Here is a 17,749-nt window from a genome sequence, read left to right on the forward strand (position 1 = left end):
AAGAAGAAGAAGAAGAAGAAGAAGAAGAAGAAGAAGAAGAAGAAGAAGAAGAAGAAGAAGAAGATTTACTTAAGGGAGACTGATTAAGAGCTGCTTGTAATAATATTGATGACAGGGAGCAATAGCAGAAAGTTGTGTAACATGATTTAGTTCTAATAGGCAATATGCAAAGTATAGCCAAGAGGGTTTCCTGATTAGATGTGAGTATATTGTGGACCAATTGTGCCCTTTCTTTATATGTTGGAGCTCCAACCTCATTTATGGTGACGTACTGACATGGGGATTTGGGGAGGAAATGTGACAGGTAGGAGGAACGAAGGTAGTGACAGCATGTATTTGTAAGAAATTGGCAAACTGTGAATGACGTTGATCCAACCAAACTTAATCTATTCCTTCTTTCATTCAATGAGTCCACCCAGAGCCTCTTTGGAAGAGGAAGTCAGAGAAGATAAAGTCATGAAGGAGAAGCCTCGATAACAGAAGGAGAGCTCCTGAGAACAGATACCAGAGAGATTCTTCTCTCTGCCCTGTGATAACACCATGTGACCGTGAACACCACATGCCACCACGAGGGCTCTCACCAGAACCTGACTATATGACACCCTTCTCTTACTCATATAGGTTCCAGAACTGTAAGAAAAGGCATTCCTCTATTTAAACCACCCGAGCCAGGCTATTTTCAATGCCAGCTAAGCTGATTGATACAAGAAAACAGAGGAGATGAGGCTGCCAGGGGCTTGGGTGGCTCCAAGGTGGCCCTTGCATTCAACGAGGATGGAGATGATGGGTGGAGGGAATGCCAGACGGGGAAACTCGGCAGCTCAGATCTGGACACAGGAACTCTGAAATTGCTATCAGAGATCCAAAGAGATATCATGTAGACAGCTGAATAAAAATTTTCAAATATAGATACAAGATAGCAGCTGGGTTATAACTGCGGCTTTTTAAAGCACGACGGCTCCTGCAAAGTAGTGATCTGTCTTTCTCATAGCTTACCACACAGACTAACTTGAGTCTAAGCATCGGGGGTCTTCTGGTGGGATCTCCTCCTCCAGCTCCTTCACAGATTTCAAACATTTACCAAACAGAAAGCACTGCTTCTTAACACTGACCTCCAATCCTTAATTTGGATTTTTTTTCCCCTTCAAATCAGTGGCAATCAAAGAAATATGATAGGACATTCCCTGAGTGAGAAAACTTGGGTTTCTATGATTCTAAGAGATAAATATCAGTTGTCACTTGCCTTTCTCAGTGGCTTTTGAGCACTAGGACTCTGTACGAGCTTGTATGCTGGTATTTTGAATCTTCAGGTATTTTCCTTTTCTATATATGATAAATACATGTCGTTGGAGACATGGCTTTAAAGACAAATTTATTATAATCAAAACACCAGTGTCGCTCACAGTTTGGGGAATAAAACTCTGCTATTTTGCCAACAGTGATTTCTCTAAGATGCGCTTGTGCTATAGAGCAGCTCAAAAAATGGTTCTAGCACTTAGTTTAGAATTGTTTTTATTAATTTTAGGTATCAATAGAATAGCAGGATATACAAACCAACAGACACTGATTTAAAGTTCTCACTGCCAGTTTTTTACATTGTGTTTCTACAGAACAGGAAATTTGAAGTTAGAAATACAGAAATACAGAAAATGTTAAAAACCACACAACAGAGCAATAAACATCTTCTGGCAAGGAAATGTTGGGGAACAATAGCGTGCTTGAATGATCTTACACCAGGGAACGAATACAGGATCTGCTAACCTGAAGTTTGACAGCCTTGAAATAAATCTATACTTAAGAAGGGCAGGGTGGAAACTTGTGAGGTGTGTTCAGCCTAAGAACTGTAGGTTTTCTCTACCTTTTGTTTCTTCTTCTGGAAAATAGAAATGATAATGGTACTTGGTCAAGAAGGTGGTAAAGTGAAGCCCAGAGATAATGTTAAGAATGTATTTAAAAAGAATACTTCCTGGGCTGGGGAAAGAGCTCATTTCCTAAGTGTGCCTTCTTTGTAAACAGAAGCACGAAACCTGAGTTAAAAGGCCTGACATCCACATTACAAGTTACTCTTGGCCATGTGTACCAGCAAGGAAGGGCTATGGGAGTTGACCATAGGTCCCCCGAGTGTTGTGGGACACCCACTTAGCTGCAAGGTTCACCGAGAGACTGTGCCTCAAGTAGGTCATCTGATGTCCTCCTCTGGCCTCTGTATGCCCATGACCACATACACCAGTACACACACACATTTGTACAGGCACCACACATATGAATATACACACTGTACACATTTATGTACAAAATGAAATAAGACCAAAGTATACTTGCTAAAATATTATGCAACTGCACAAGATAAGAGTTATTTTATGCCTGATAATAAGTATTTTGTTCACAAATGTTAATTCTGATATGCAATAGAAACTTTAGATTTCTATATCGGAGTAACTGACAGACTTCTCAGTAATTCTATTGACACAGAGAGGGCCATTGCTTTTGGCAACATTAATGCTTCTTAATGACCAGTTCACTTTACCTTCAGGCACACAGTTTTACAAAGCATATGTCGTGGTGGTTTGAATAAAAATGTCCCCCATGGGCCCATAGGGAGTGGCACTGTTAGGAGGTGTGGCCTTGTTGGAGTGGGTGTGGCTTAGTTGGAGGAAGTGTGTCCCTAGGGGATGAGCTTTGGGATCTCAGAAGATCAATCCAGTTCTTCTCCTGCTTCCTGCTGATGCAGGTGTAGAACGCTCAGCTCTTCCTTGCACCATGTCTGCCTGCATGCCACCATATTTCCTGCCATGATGATACTGGACTAAACCTCTGACACTGTAAGCCAGCCCCAATTAAATGTTTTCTTTTATACATTTGCCGTGGTCATGGTGTCTCTTCACAGCAATGGCAACCCCAACTAAGACAGCCTTTGTTTGTTAAGACACAGGAATACAAATTTAAAAATATGCACCTTACTGTAGCCACGAATACTAACACGAAAACCTTTGATTCCAATCATCCTAATGATGGCAAGCGTTGGCCAACTCCCTCACCATAGAGGTCAAAAGCTGCCTCTTAGACAGGCAAAGATTTCTCAGTGAACACGAGGAAACACAGCTCATGAAAAATTCATTATATTGCCCTTCTCTTCCTGTGATAAGACAGATGTATCACCAGGAGCCCCCTCCCATGGGATCCTTCTCCAGGCACTTAGGAAATGAACTTGGAAGCACACGGGCACACACAAGCTGACAGCGTGTTGAGCTTGAGGAGAGCACCATAGGTGAAGGACGGCCCATGCCTCAGATCAAAGGTGCCACACATTTTAGTGACAATATCTTTCAATGCAAAAGACCACCCTTGTAGCGTTTGCCAGGAGCTCACACTACTGACAGGGTTAGGGAAGATGTGGGGGTGGGGGGAATGTCGACTGTGAAGAAAATAGGCTGGTAATTATTCATGAAACTTCAGGAAATAAACATTCACTTTCAAGAAATTGTTTTCAGCTGCTTTAAAGGCAAGTGGCAGCTAAATTACAGTTTGGGGAAGGAGAAGTTTCCATTTTCTAATTTGATGCATTCTGTTGCAGGGTACGACATGATCCAGACGCCAGGCTGCCACATCCTGTCATGATTCAAACACCCAGGCAGAGCCCAGCTGAGAGGGCTGGGTGTCCAGTCACACTGTGGGCTGAGTGTGCTCTGAGAAAGGAGCCTCAGAATGCGGGGCAATTCTTTGGGCTCTCATTCTTAGGGGTTCCCAGAAGTGCTCTTGGCTGTCCACACTGTGGCTGTTCCTTCAGCATCTTCTTCATGCCAAGCAGTGATGTGTGTGGAAAACGCTGGTCCTGCTGAAAGGCAACCTCAAACTCATTCTCCCACAGCTTTGCAGGGAAATCGAGTCTGGAGGATTGAAGGAAGCATGTGATGTGAATCTAAACAGACAAGTCTGGGGGAGCTCGCTCATTGACCAGTGGCAGTCGATGAAATAAGTAAGGGGCTGATCTCTGACAGCCTAAGAAGAAAGAAAGGATATTAAGTTTTATTAAAAGAGATAACAGACATGTTATCAGAGACGCAGTTTCCTATTGCCTGCTGAGTCTTATAATGAGGATTCCCAGCTCTGCAAATGATGAAGTGTCAAAAATCGTTGTGGAGGCTCAGGGAGAGTCATAGAAGACTCATTTTACTTCAGAGGTGTGTGTGTGTGTGTGTGTATGTGTACATGTAGAAGACACGTGCCTGTATAGGAAGTCTTCCTTCATTGTTCCCCATTTGTTTTTGAGACAAAGCCTCTCAATGAGGAATTTCTGCTTCACCTAGACAGGCTGACCAGCAGGCCCTGTACACAGTCCTGTCTCTGATCTCTTACACACTCAGTGCCGGGGTCAGGTGTGCACCTCTCCTCCCAGCAGGAGATCTGAGCTCAGGCCCTCACGCTTGAGTGACTAGCACGTGACTGACAGAATCATCTTCCCAGTGCCAGATATTATACACTTATGAAACCCCCCTTAAGATACTCCAAGAAATGAGTCAGGTCTGACACAGAATGTAAAAGTATTCACTGGGCCAATGAAATGGCTCAGAGCATAAGTAAAGCCACCTACTGCCAAGCCTGAAGATCTAAATTTAATCCCTGAGTTCAATCCCTGGAAGTTCTACTTCTGAAAACTGTTTTGTGACCTTCACAAATTCCTGCATTTATTTGCTCTCTCTCTCTCTCTCTCTCTCTCTCTCTCTCTCTCTCTCTCACACACACACACACACACACACACACCCCACAAAATATATATACATTTTCCTTGACACCTCAATCCAAATTGTTTTGCCTTATCATGAATAAGAGTATGCATTCAAAAGGAAAAATATGTTTTATACATAATTAAGTCAATATTTCTGGCTGAGGTTGATTTTTATTATAAGAAATTTAAAATAATATTTTCTAGTTCTTTCTCATTAGGAATTTATTACTATTTATTATGTTGCCAAGGAGCTCAAAAATTTTTTAAAAAGAAATTAAAATGTATCCCGAGGGTGAACATTACAAGATTATTTGTTTTTCTTTTGTGTGCGAGTGTTTTGCCTACATGTATGACTATGCACCAGAGACATTCCTGGTACTCATGGAGGCCATAAGAGGATGTCAGAGCCGCTAGCACTGGAGTTAGAGATGATTGTGAGCTGCCACACAGGTGCTAGAAATCAAACCTGGGTCCTCTAGCAGAGTAGCAGACAGGCTCAACCGCTGGGTCATTTCTTTAGCCTCACGCTTGAGTTTATAAAAAAGGACTAACAAGGTCCTCTTCAGATAAATCTCTTCTTGTCTCTCAGAGTTTACAACAAAATGTACTGGACCACCTTAGAGCATTAGACCATCTGGTAGAATTAGACCATCTAGATGAGGCCTTTGCCTCACAAAGATTTCCATCTTTTTAAAAGTATGAATGGCCCAAATAATTGAGAATGGAATAAAATAGGAGATGAAAGGGCAGGCTTGTCGGAGTGGTCACCTCCCTCTTACTGCACAGATTAAAGACGATGTGCACCTGCTTACTCCAGGACTCTGACTTAGGGAAAAAAACCAGACTCCGAAGGATGTCTCTTTATAACTCTTAAGCTTAGTGTGAAATGTTCCTGGGTTGCAAAGAAAACTGATTTTTTTCCTAAGTAGATTTTCAAATTCAGATATTTTGAACCTTGGTTGGCCGATTACAAAGTTTACAGTGGTGAATCCTAGAAACCTGGTGAAGTAGGAGATTGTCAGGCATCAGGGCACCGAGGGTGCAAGGTGCAAACACTCCAATTTCTGATGTAATAGGTTGTTTGATATGGAAAGGCCTGCGGCTGGAGTGAGAAATTGGAGAACATTAGTATCTGAGGTGTGAGAGCTAAGGACAGCTGCTTTGGATCTTGAAGTTATTTTTTTGTGGAACCAGGGACTCCATTCCATATTCTGCCAAAAAAAATATATTACTGATTCTGACTTTATTTTAAAAGTTCTCAGAAAGGAAGGGAACTTGTATCACTTTTACATTTTCTTTAAAACTTGGTGGGTTAATAACGGTTATAAATTGACAAGCTTGTATAGCACAACTAGGCTGATTGAACGGCTTTGGGCTGCCACTCAGCTGCTTCAGAGAACCATGGGTGGGTTATACTTTAAGATGGCTTTGTGCAATAGAAGTCTCAGAATGGGAAACAGGGATGTAGCTTGGGCTGCCTCTTGCTCTAGAGTCTACTGCAGTGGTTCTCAACCTAGGGGTCAAATGACCCTTTCACAAGGGTCACCTAATACCATCCTTCATATCAGATGTTTATATTATGATTCATAACAACAATAAAAATAATTTTATCCTTAGAGGTCACCAGACATGAGGAACTATATTAAAAGGTTGCAGTATTAGAAAGGTTGAGAACCCCTTTGTCTAAAGCAATTTGGTATGTATGGTACAGTTCATGGCTGTGTCGCAGTTTGTGTTCAATGTCTGTAAGAATTCTCCGGTAGCAAATACTTAATGACTGTAGCACTTGAGGGACTTTCTGAGCCTCCTGTTGCCATTTGCTCCATCCAGTGAAGAAGCCCGTACTTAGCTCAAGGTAGTTCTCAACTGGAGTGTTAGGATGGTGGGAACCACACACCTAGTTATCACCTTTGTAAGTCTCTCACGTGTCCCCATGTTCCTGAACGTCCCTACTTAGCTCTGTAACATCTTACTGCTCTGCTTCCAACACTCTCAGAGAAGAGCTGTTGTTCTCCTTTGTGTTTAGTCCCCTTCCTTGTGGAAGAAAGCACACTTGTTAGCTTTATTTAGTTGCTTGCTGGCATCATTCTATTCCTTGATACTTTGTTTCACAATTCCCTCTCCCTGCCCTCTTGTACCGTGCATTTTAAGGATATAACCCAGGACTTCATGAGAGCTAGTCAAGTGTACTTCCACTGAACTGTAATTCAAGCCCTACTCTTAACCTTTCAGAGGGTGAGAGACTGAGGCACAGAGGACTAGCTGTTCTAGATCACAGTGAATGATCAGGGAATAAGTCCATGCCTACTTTATTATTACATAGGCACAGTGGATAGGGAGGAACGGGAGGTGTTTGGACATAATGGAGCCAAGGTAATAACCCCAGAAGCAGGAATGTTGATGGATATATGTTCCAGTCTCAGACTCAAACATCATAGCATAATAAGAATGACAGCTTTGGCTTGGACTTCAGTGGCCCAGGTCAGTATTCTAGAAAGTCGAATTTTCATTGGGCAATTTCATGACCCAGTTTGTGAATTGATATCAAAGATGTAGTAGCATATGTGAAACATGATAAACCAGCTTCTTCCTATTTTTAGACGTCCCTGATTTCTTTCCCCTACTCAATTGTCACAAACTTTTATTGGGTAACTCATCCTTTTAAAAGATTTTGTATTAACTATTATGGTTTGGACCTAAAATGTTTCATGTTCTGAATATTTGTTCCCTGGGTAGTAGAATTGCTTTGGGATGGTGTACAACTTTTAGAAAATAAAACTATCTGGTAGAAATAGGTTGTAGATGTGTATCTTTTACTGATCTATCATCTACTCACCTATCATCTATCTATATTTCACTATCATCTCTTCCTTGTTTGTTTGTTTTTAACTATGTGTATGTGGAGGCAGAGATCAATGTTAGGTATCTTCTTCAATTCCTCTCTGCTTGCTCACATATATGATGAGGTTGGTGTACCAGCAAGCTTTGATGATTCCCTTGTCTCTATCTCCCCAGAGTTGAGATTACAGTTGTGCACTGAAATTCCTGGCTTTTGATTTTTTTCCATAGATGCTGGAAATTCCAACTCAGGTCATGCTTGAATGGCAAGCATTTACAACTGCAACCCAGCCCCTTGTTCCAGCTTCACTCTCTTCTCAATACATCACAATGTGAACAGCCTATGCCTTATATGTTTGTTGCCATTGATCAGATGTTTCACCCTTCTATGTTCACTAGGAAAGACTGAAATATACTGACCCAGGAGCAAAAATAAACCTTTCCCCCTTACTTTGCTTCTATCAGGTGCTTTACTCACCATGATGAAAGTAACTGACATGGGGATATTTCCTTTTGGACTTGCTCAGATAAGAATCAGTCAGTGCTACAAGTCCAAGGTTACTCTTACAAGTAACCTTGTAGAGAAGCTTCCTTCATACATAAGATTAATAATTACTTTCATACCCTCTTGTTGAAAGTCAAGATACTCTGAGCCAACTTGCTATCTCCTTCATGAAATCAGCTCTGCCTGTTTCTTGAAGGTCCAATTACTTGGTGATGGACTGTTGACATCCTTCAACTAAGCATCCAGCCACCCTCCATTCATTTTTATCAGATTTTGCCCTAATTTGCCCTAATTTGGAATAGGGGCTTGAGTTTGTAGATCAAGGAAGACTAAGAAAAGGAGGCTCTGCCTGTGTGGCTATGTGGAAGGCATCATCTACTCTAGGGGAAGGCATATCTATCTACAAGGCTGCTTTGGGATCACCCTTGCTCCTGACGGTAATCATTTACCCATGCTCTGGTTGTAGACATTCATGTCCTGTGGGGAGGGAATTTTAGCAAGAGCTCTCTAGGGGCAAGGCTTAATACTTCCTATATGAAAACCTGAGACTAGAACAAATTAGTGTAACTTCTAACTAGTACATTCGGTTGTATTCTAAAGCAATTCAGTTTTGGTTTAACTTTCTGATTCTATGACCGATGATTCTCTCTGCATGGCAGTTTGAGAACATGGTCAGTCAGAGGAACTGAGTATGTGTACACTGTAAGCAGAAGGCAGAGGTTGCTGTCTACCATGCATTAGCACTTTCTCTTTTGTTTATATCAGGCTGAAGGTCATATCAAATCATTGATCATAATTTTATTTCAATATGGCGATGGATGCACTGTGAAGTATGGTGGTGAGAGAAACTGACTTAGAGAAATGGTTCCTCTCTCATAAATGGCTGAGAATATAAAAATGGAACACCAGACATAAGAACCATGGAGTATAACAACATGATCCAGAAGGAGCCAAGCAGTCCTTCACTAGTTACAGGGAATTAAGATAATAACTCAATGAGATCAATTCTTCATTTTTCCTCTCATGGCTTATTTAAAAGTTAATTTATAGTCTTTGTTTTATTTTCTTGGAAAATAGTCACCAAGTAGAACATTTAAAACTGCCTGTATCCTGCAATTTTTATGTGTATCTCCTTTGAGAGTAGTAAGTTTGGTAGGTTTTAGTAAGATGGAGAGTCCATTGTTCCCATTGAAAAAGCAAAAAATCTTTTGGGTATATGTCCAGGAGTGGTATAGTTGGGTCTTGAGGTAGAGCTATTCCCAATTTTCTGAGAAACTACTGGATTGATTCCCAGAGTGGTTGTACAAGTTTGCACTCCCACCAGCAATGAAGGAGTGTCCCCCTTGCTCTACCTCACCAGCGTGAGTTATCACTTGAGTTGTTGATCTTGGCATTCTGATGAATGTAAGGTAGAATTTCAGAACCATTTTGATTTGCATTTCCCTGGTAGCTAAGGATGTTGAACATCACTTTAAGTGCTTCTCAGACCTTAGTGATTCTTCTCTTGAGAATACTCTGTTTAGCTCTGTACCCCATTTTTAATGAGTTTATTTGGTTTCTTGGTGTATAATTTCTTGAATTCTTTATATATTTTGGTTATTAGCTCTCTATCAGATGGGTTGGTGAATACCTCTTGTTATTTTGTAGGCTACCATTTGCCCTATTGATGGTGTCCTTTGCTTTACAAAAGCTTTGCTGTTTCATGAGGTCCTATTTATTAACTCTTGATATTAGTACCTAAGCTATTAGCATTCTATTCAGAAAGTTGTCTCATGTACCAATGCATTCAAGGCACTTCCCCTCCTTCTTTTCTATTAGATTTAGTGAATCTGGTTTTATGTTGAAGTCTTTGATTGACTTGGACTTGAGTTTTGTGCAGGATGATTATATGGATCTATTGGCCATCTTCTTCCTGCAGACATCCACTTAGACCAGCATCATTAATTGAAGAATGTTTTTCTTTTTTTCATTGCATGGTTTGGGCTTCTTTTTCAAAAATTAAGTATCTATAGGTATGTAAGTTTTTTTGTGGGCCTTTGACTTGATTCCATTGATTAACCTGTCTGTTTTTATACCAACACCAAGCAGGTTTTTTTCATTTTTTTTTAACTATTGCTCTGTAGTTAAGTTTGAGGTCAGGGATGGTGATACCTCCAGAAGTTTCTTTCATTGTACAAAATCCAATTCTGGATTTTTTATTTTTACCTATGAAAATGAGACTTGTTCTTTCAAGGTCTGTAACAGCCAGAAACTGGAAAAACACAGATGCCTCTCAATGGAAGATTGAATAAGGAAATTGTGGTTCGTTTATACAACAGAATACTGCTCAGCAATTATAATCAAGGACATCATGAAATTTGCAGGCAAATGGATGGAACTAGAAAATATCATCCTGAGTGAAGTAACCCAGACCCAAAAGGACATGCATGATATGTACTCACTTAAAAGTGGATATTAGTCAAAAAGTCCAGGATAACCACACTATAATCCACAGACCTAAAGAAGCGAAATAACAAGGAGGGCCCAAGGGAGAATACTTGACTATCACTCAGAAGGGGAAATAGAATAGTGATCAGAGGCAGATGGAGGAAGGGGACAAGGTAGGAGAGGGGATGGAGAGGGAAACAAGGGGTGGCAAGGATCAGGTGTGAAGAAAATCCAAGAGAGAGAGTAGGAAGATGGAAATGGAATGGGGGGGGGCTCGGAGGGTGACTCTAGCTGAGATTCCTAGCAGTGGGGGATATGGAGCCTGATGTGGCTACCTACTGTAGCCAGACAGGACTCCCAGTGGAGGGATAACACCAACCTGTTCACAAAACCTTCAACCCTAACTTTGGCCTACCTACAAGAAGTACAGGGGAAAAGATGGAGCAGAGACTGAGGGAATGACCAACTAATGACTAGCTCAACTTAAGGCCCATCCCATGGGCAAGAACCAATCCCTGAGACTATTAATACTCTGCTATGCTTGCAGACAGAGCCTAGCACAACTGTTCTCTGAGCGGTTCCACCCAAGAGGTGACTGAAACAGATGCAGAGACCCACACCGAAATATTGGAAGGAGTTTGAGGAATCTTGTGGAAGAGTTGGGGGAAGGACTGAGAGACCCAAGTGGGATAGAAACTCCACAGGAAGATCAACAGAGTCAACTAAACTGGATGCTTGGGGCCTCCCAGAGACTGAACCACCAACCAAAGAGTATACATGGGCTGGACCTAGCCCCAACCCCTGCATATATTGTAGCAGATGTGCAGCTTGCTCTTCATTCAGATCTCCCAACAATTGGGGGGGGGCGCTTACCCTGACTCTGTTGCCTGCCTGTGGATCCTGTTCCCTTAATTGGACTCAGTGGGAGAGGATGTGCCTGGTCATGCAGCTGCTTGATGTGCCAGTGTGGGCTGGCTCCCATGGCTGATCTCCTGCTTCTAGAATGAAAGGGGTAAGGGGATACAGCAGCGTGTATGAGGAGGGGGGCTGTGATCGAGATGTAAAGTGAATAAATAAATGAACTAATGAAGAAAAAAAAAAGATGAACATTAAGATATAGGATCTGTGTGTGACCTGTTCCCGACTGTTCTGGTTGTCACTGCGATGTATGCACTCCTCACCAGTGATCAAGTTGCCTGCATGGCTGTTAAATTGATTGAACAAATAATCACAGCTTTCTTCTCAGACTGTGGTCTTCCCTGTTTTCACCACTTCATCGTGACTCCCTAGCATGTATCAATGCGATCATCCATGTAGCTCCCGTGTCTGTCTGTCAATGCCTTTTAATACAATGCTGAGAAAAAAAAAATCTCAAATTTTCACATTCGGTTGTGTAGCTCTCAAGTTTTCACATCAGGATGTGTATGTAGTTCGTCTCCCAGAAAATTAGATTTAGGTTGATAGTTTCAGAAATACACTGTAACAGAATCAATTGTCTACTTACCCATCAAATATCATTATCTACTATCTATGTTGTGGAAATACTTAAGTAAATATTAACATCAGCATAATATTCCTGATGACGTTTGTTTTCCCCTCCTTTGGAGATAACATGAAAAAGAAAGCTGAGCAACTACAAGTGAATTTCATCTACAAAGGTGAGTGCCTGGAAAAATTCGGCTCAAGCACAATCTTCTTTGAAGGTCCACTCTTTAATGAATGTTGCCATGTTCAAAGATATTAATTAACCAACTCAATGGGTACTTAATGAGTCCTCATGTTGTTGTAAGCTTCTGGATAGTCAAATGACAAGAACAGCCTCGAGAAGATGTCCAGTGGGTGTGCGCCTTGCTGGGTAAGCACAAGGATCTGGACTGGGATCTCCAGCAGCCGGGTGAAAGCTGGGTGTGTCAATGAGCCCTTATAATCATAGTGCCGGGGAGATGAGGGGTGGGCTGGTCTGGAAATTTCAATGGTCAGCCAGTCTAGCCCAAACAGTAAACTCCAGGTTTAGTGAGAGTCCACATCTTACAGAAATAATGCAGAAAGTGACAGTTCAGGCCACCACACAATCCTCTGTAGCCTTCTCATGTCTCTGCACACATGGATCTTTGCACACACATATTCATACAAAACACAAACACACACATGCACACACACACATACACACACACACACACACACACACACACACACACATACACACACACACACACAGGTTTTTAGGAAGAATTATAGTGCAATTTCAGCCCTGTCTTCTGTCCTTACTCATTTGTCAAATGTCTGTTTGGTTCCTTGATAGTCAACAACAACAACAACAACAGCAACAACAACAACAAAGCAAAACGAAACATCTAAATTGCGCTGACCTCTGTGAGCAGCATCTGAAACAAGCTATGTAAGTTTAAAACCTAGCTAATGATGTAAAATGTGCATTTTTCCAAGATAAACAAATTAGTTCATTGTTTATGATTGCAAACTTTCAGACAGATGGTTCACTATCCATCCATGCTATAATTATGGTACCCACCTATTCTATTTCCCCCTATAGTTTCTAGTAAAACAGAGAATCAAAACAGCCAGATAGGGAGAATAACAGGTTATTGTAGTTCAGGCCACCAGAGCAGCAGCATATCAATTATATGTCAATTGATATAGAATTATAGATTTTATATCAATCTGTAATTACCACTAGATTCTCACCCTCTTTCTCCTCTTCTTCTTTTCATTCTTCTTCTCAAAATAGACTAAGTCCATAGTAAGAGGCAATAGTAAGAGAACAGTAGTAGGCTTTGTTTGTTAAGTCTGTTCTCATGGTGCACTCATATTAGTTAGACATACCACTGATAATTCTTCCTGTGATATTATAAGCTCATGGTATTGGTGAAAGACATTAAGTACCAGGTTCTTCGTCAACATCACCAATGGGGTCACATCCTAGAAACAAACTCAGATCTATAGCCTTTCCTACCCATGGAACTACCCAAAGTACTGAGACTTCTGTTTAGGAAAATCAATCCAAGCCTGCTCAAAGAGTTTCCCAAATTTCCAAAATGGGAAACACTTCCCATTAAGAAAATTAGTTTTCACAGAAATAAACTAGTTCCTTTTGCTTTGGAAGCTGTTGTTAATGAAACACAGAAAACCCTGGGCCTAAGGCTCACCTTAAAAGTAGAGGACTTCTAGCAGGGCAGTTAGAAGGCAGCACGCAGCAGACACTTCTTTGATCATCTTTCCTTGCTTTTGGTCTTGAAAACATGTAAAAACCAAAGATCCTTTTAGAAGAAAAAGCTGTAAATGGGTTATTTCACCTAAATGAAATGCAATTTTATCGGAAAAGTTTTTTTTTTTCTTCTGTGCGAGGCAACAGTAATTTAATTTAGGAGGCTGTTAACCTCCGATGTAACAGATATATAAGTCATATTAAAACCACCTTGAAGTTTATAGTGAGCAGTACAATAGGACCCAAGACCATGTAAGAAGCCCAGCTAAGTGACTTATGTAAGATGTACACCAGGCAGCGTAGAAGAGAATCAAGGTTAATTAAAAGCAAACACTGCCCATGTTTCTTCTTTCTTTTTATAGCTGTCTCCTCTTACAGAACATTCCAAAGCAATTTTCTCAATTTTTCTATCAAGATTTCTTTTAGTTGCTTCTTTATGTCTCTCTTTGTTAGACAAATTCTTCACGAGTTTGGATGCCACAAAGGAGACCTTAAGTTTGTTTAAAAATTTCAGCCAACTCTGAAATACTCGATGAGAAATTTTGCCCATGTCAAGTCAAAAAATTTTAATTTTGTAGGGTTGTAAATGAAATCACCCTATGCTAAAAGATTTGTTTGAAGCAACTATTATCACATTTCATATATTAAAAAGATAAAAGAAATAGGTTTAGGGCTCAGAAAAACGACATCAGTGCTTGAAATAATATATGCAAGGATCTATTTTATTTCTTGTGATTAAAAAAATAATAAAAAATTTAATTTGGAAATAATGTAAAAAGCACATGTTTCCTGTCTACTGAGCAATAAGATATCACATAACTCGTGTCTCATTGATTCTTTTTCTATTGACTACAGTAACAATACCTTTGCCAATGATGACAAACTGTTTCTATAGGTTCTATCTTTAAGTCAAAACAGCCACTGGACGTGTACTTTCCATAAGCTTAGGGTCGTGCACTGATGAGTTCTCACTATCTGCTGTACATGGTAGCTGGAACTCCAGTCTGTGTGACTGAGATGAACGTGATGGCAGCAAATTGAGCATCAAACTGTTCCTGTTATCAGCATCCTTATGGCCTCAAGGTGCTTTGAGAAGCTGCTCTTTCCAGATGTGCAGATATTTAGGTTCATCATACACTGACCATGTGTCCCATTTTCATCTTGGGTCTTATATCTGCAGACATTAAAAACTTGCAGAGAAGTAGCTGGCTCACTTTCATGAGCAGCCATGGCACCTACACATACATCTTTAAGGCACTTTATCTTATCTTGGTGTTTCTAGGCAATAGAGCCCATCTTGGGGGCACAACTAGTTCCTGAGCCCAGTCAAAGCAGAACAAATAACACATATAAACAAACAAGCAAAAAATGCGTTTATCTCATGCTTGTAAATTTAGGGGAAATGGGCACAATGGGACAGTCGAAGGTGAAGTAGAATTTGTTTGGGGACAGAATATAGAGGATAAGATCTGCATAACTAGATTATATATATATATATATGTATATATATACATATATACATATATATATATATATAATTATAATCCAGAAAAGAAGGGCAGAAGGATAAAAAAGAAGGAAGTCAGCAAAAAAAGCAAAACTGTCGGCCATCTTACCCATCCAGCGGAAATAAGGAGGCAAACACCAAGTCCTTTTCCATGCAGTTTAATCAGGAACATTCATTTTTACTTCTTCTCTAGCTAGCTAGCTTCTTTTATATTCTTCTATATCTTCTTCTTACATCTTACTTATTACTACTTACATCTTTTTAGTTACATCTTATTAGTTACATACTTATTCCTTACTTATTCCTAATTCTACAACTTACATCTATCCTTACATCTTACTTTTATATTTACATCTTCTCTCCTATCCCATTACCAGCCCTAATTCTACATACTTACTCCTAAATCTTACATAACCCATCACCAGCCCTAATTCTACATACTTACTCACTACTTCTTATTCTCTACATACTTACTATCTATATCCAGCCCCCAGCCCTTGTGGGTTAAATACTTTCCCTGGTTCCAATCATCATCGGCTACGTGGCAAAGCATAATAGGCTACGAGAAATCATGCCAGCTTGCATCACAAACTAGAGGCACACAGCTTTTCCAACTAAGGCTTGTTTATCTCAATGCTCTCTGCTCTGGCCAGAGACCAGGTGTTCAATATATATATAGGGTGGCAGCTGCGGCTCCCCACACAAAACAACATGAAGAGCTAGGAGATAGAGCTCTCCTCTAGTGCTCAGCCAGACAGAAGCTTTCCATGTGACAAGGACAGACCTACTCTGATACCATAGCAACTATTATGTCTCAATTCTGTCTTTCGAAAAGGAAAGCAAAGGATATTTCTGCTGGCTCCTCACTCAGTTACCACCATTGTTTCAAGTCATATCCATTGACCTTCCAGCTCAGATGGAAAGGGATCTAGGAACCACACAGCTTGGAGGAGAGAAGGCATCCCAATGGACTAAGACACAGGAGTCCAGGAACCACAGAGCTCTGGTGGGACAGTGTCCCAGTGGAAGGACATCCTGAGACCTGGGAGCCTGAGAACCACACAGCTCTGAGAGGAAGTCTCCTCAGCAAGATGTTTCAGCTCCCAGGGGAGGACATGCCAGGCTGAGCTGAGGAGCTCAGGGGCCTCAGCCCCACTCCATCTCTTCCCTTCCCTTCTTCATTGCTGCTTGGCTTCTCATGAAAGAGATCTATTGGGAGGGTGCAGGGAATAGAAGGATGAACCCAGGGTTGGGACCCAGGAAAGAACAGCAGGGAATTGAACAAAGGGCAGGGCTTATATAGGATTTCTTAGAGGGTGGAGTTTTCTAGGGTACAGATTTCCAGAGTGAGAATTTATGGGATTTCAAGTTGTGAGCTTGGGGAGCTCAGGGACTGGTGGCTCTTTTTTCACCCATACCCCCTTTCCCTGTATCAGGACCATGGGTTAGGATGGAAAGACTTTCCTTGGCAACAAGCCATTTTGGCTGCTGAGCTGCTGGAGGATGCTGGAAAGGAGGTGCCTCCATGGTGGACAGCTCCTGCGGCACATCACTCAGGGACAATAATGTGCTGAAAGTGTTAATATCCACACATTAAGCTGTGAGAAACCACTGGACCATCTAAGGTTCCAGGGCTCTAGTTTGCAGGTGTCGTGATCAGTCTTACAAGGTCTATCCCTGGATCCATAAATGGGAAGTTAACAAAAGTCGCTGGTTGAGCTGTGCCAGAAAGCTGAAAAAGTTTGGTAGTTTCTTTAAGAGAAAATGGCAGAAGAGCTGGGAAGTTAAAAAGAGTTATTAGCAGTATCTTCTAAATTAAAAAAAAATCATACACTTTCATAGTTTCACGGAAAGAAATTAACAATTGTAAAATTGAAACAGATCTAACATGCAGATTTCCAGTTTTGGGCTACTGAGAGAATTACAAGAAGGAAACAATATTAGCTAATAAATAAACAATAACTACAAGTTACTCAATGTCATATTGTGCCAGACACTGAGAGCACTGCATGGATAATTCTATTTGTAACATGGATCACTGACACCTCCTTACAACACGATTTGTTTGTTTCTCACAAATTACTGATCTGGAGGGGGGGGGGAGGGTAATACATCTCAAATCTTCACAACAGCCTACCCTCCACTGTATCAAGGGGTGGCCATGAAGTTCAGCAATGGCTTTTCACTCACAGTGGAAATTTATTAAAAATATTTGTGGAAAGGATGTACTTTCCTAATAAAAGTGGGTCCTGCATATGTCTTCTTTATCCTTCTTCAATAGGATATTGATGCTGTATTTGGAAGAACAAAACTTTACAATCACAGCTATGAAAGTCACACTTGTAGGCACTAGTCACTGGCTGTCAAATTTCAGACTGTAAGAGGTAAATCTCTAACTCTCTAAGTCACTGTTCAGGGCCTTTCTATTGCTAGCCTGATTTTTCTCCTTCAAGCCTTCCATGCATATTAGGTGCATTCTTATGACTTTTTGCCTGTATAAGCAGCAGTTTCATTCATCAGTTC

Source organism: Mastomys coucha, unplaced genomic scaffold (genome assembly GCF_008632895.1).
Source record: "Mastomys coucha isolate ucsf_1 unplaced genomic scaffold, UCSF_Mcou_1 pScaffold13, whole genome shotgun sequence".
In the NCBI taxonomy this organism is placed as follows: domain Eukaryota; kingdom Metazoa; phylum Chordata; class Mammalia; order Rodentia; family Muridae; genus Mastomys; species Mastomys coucha.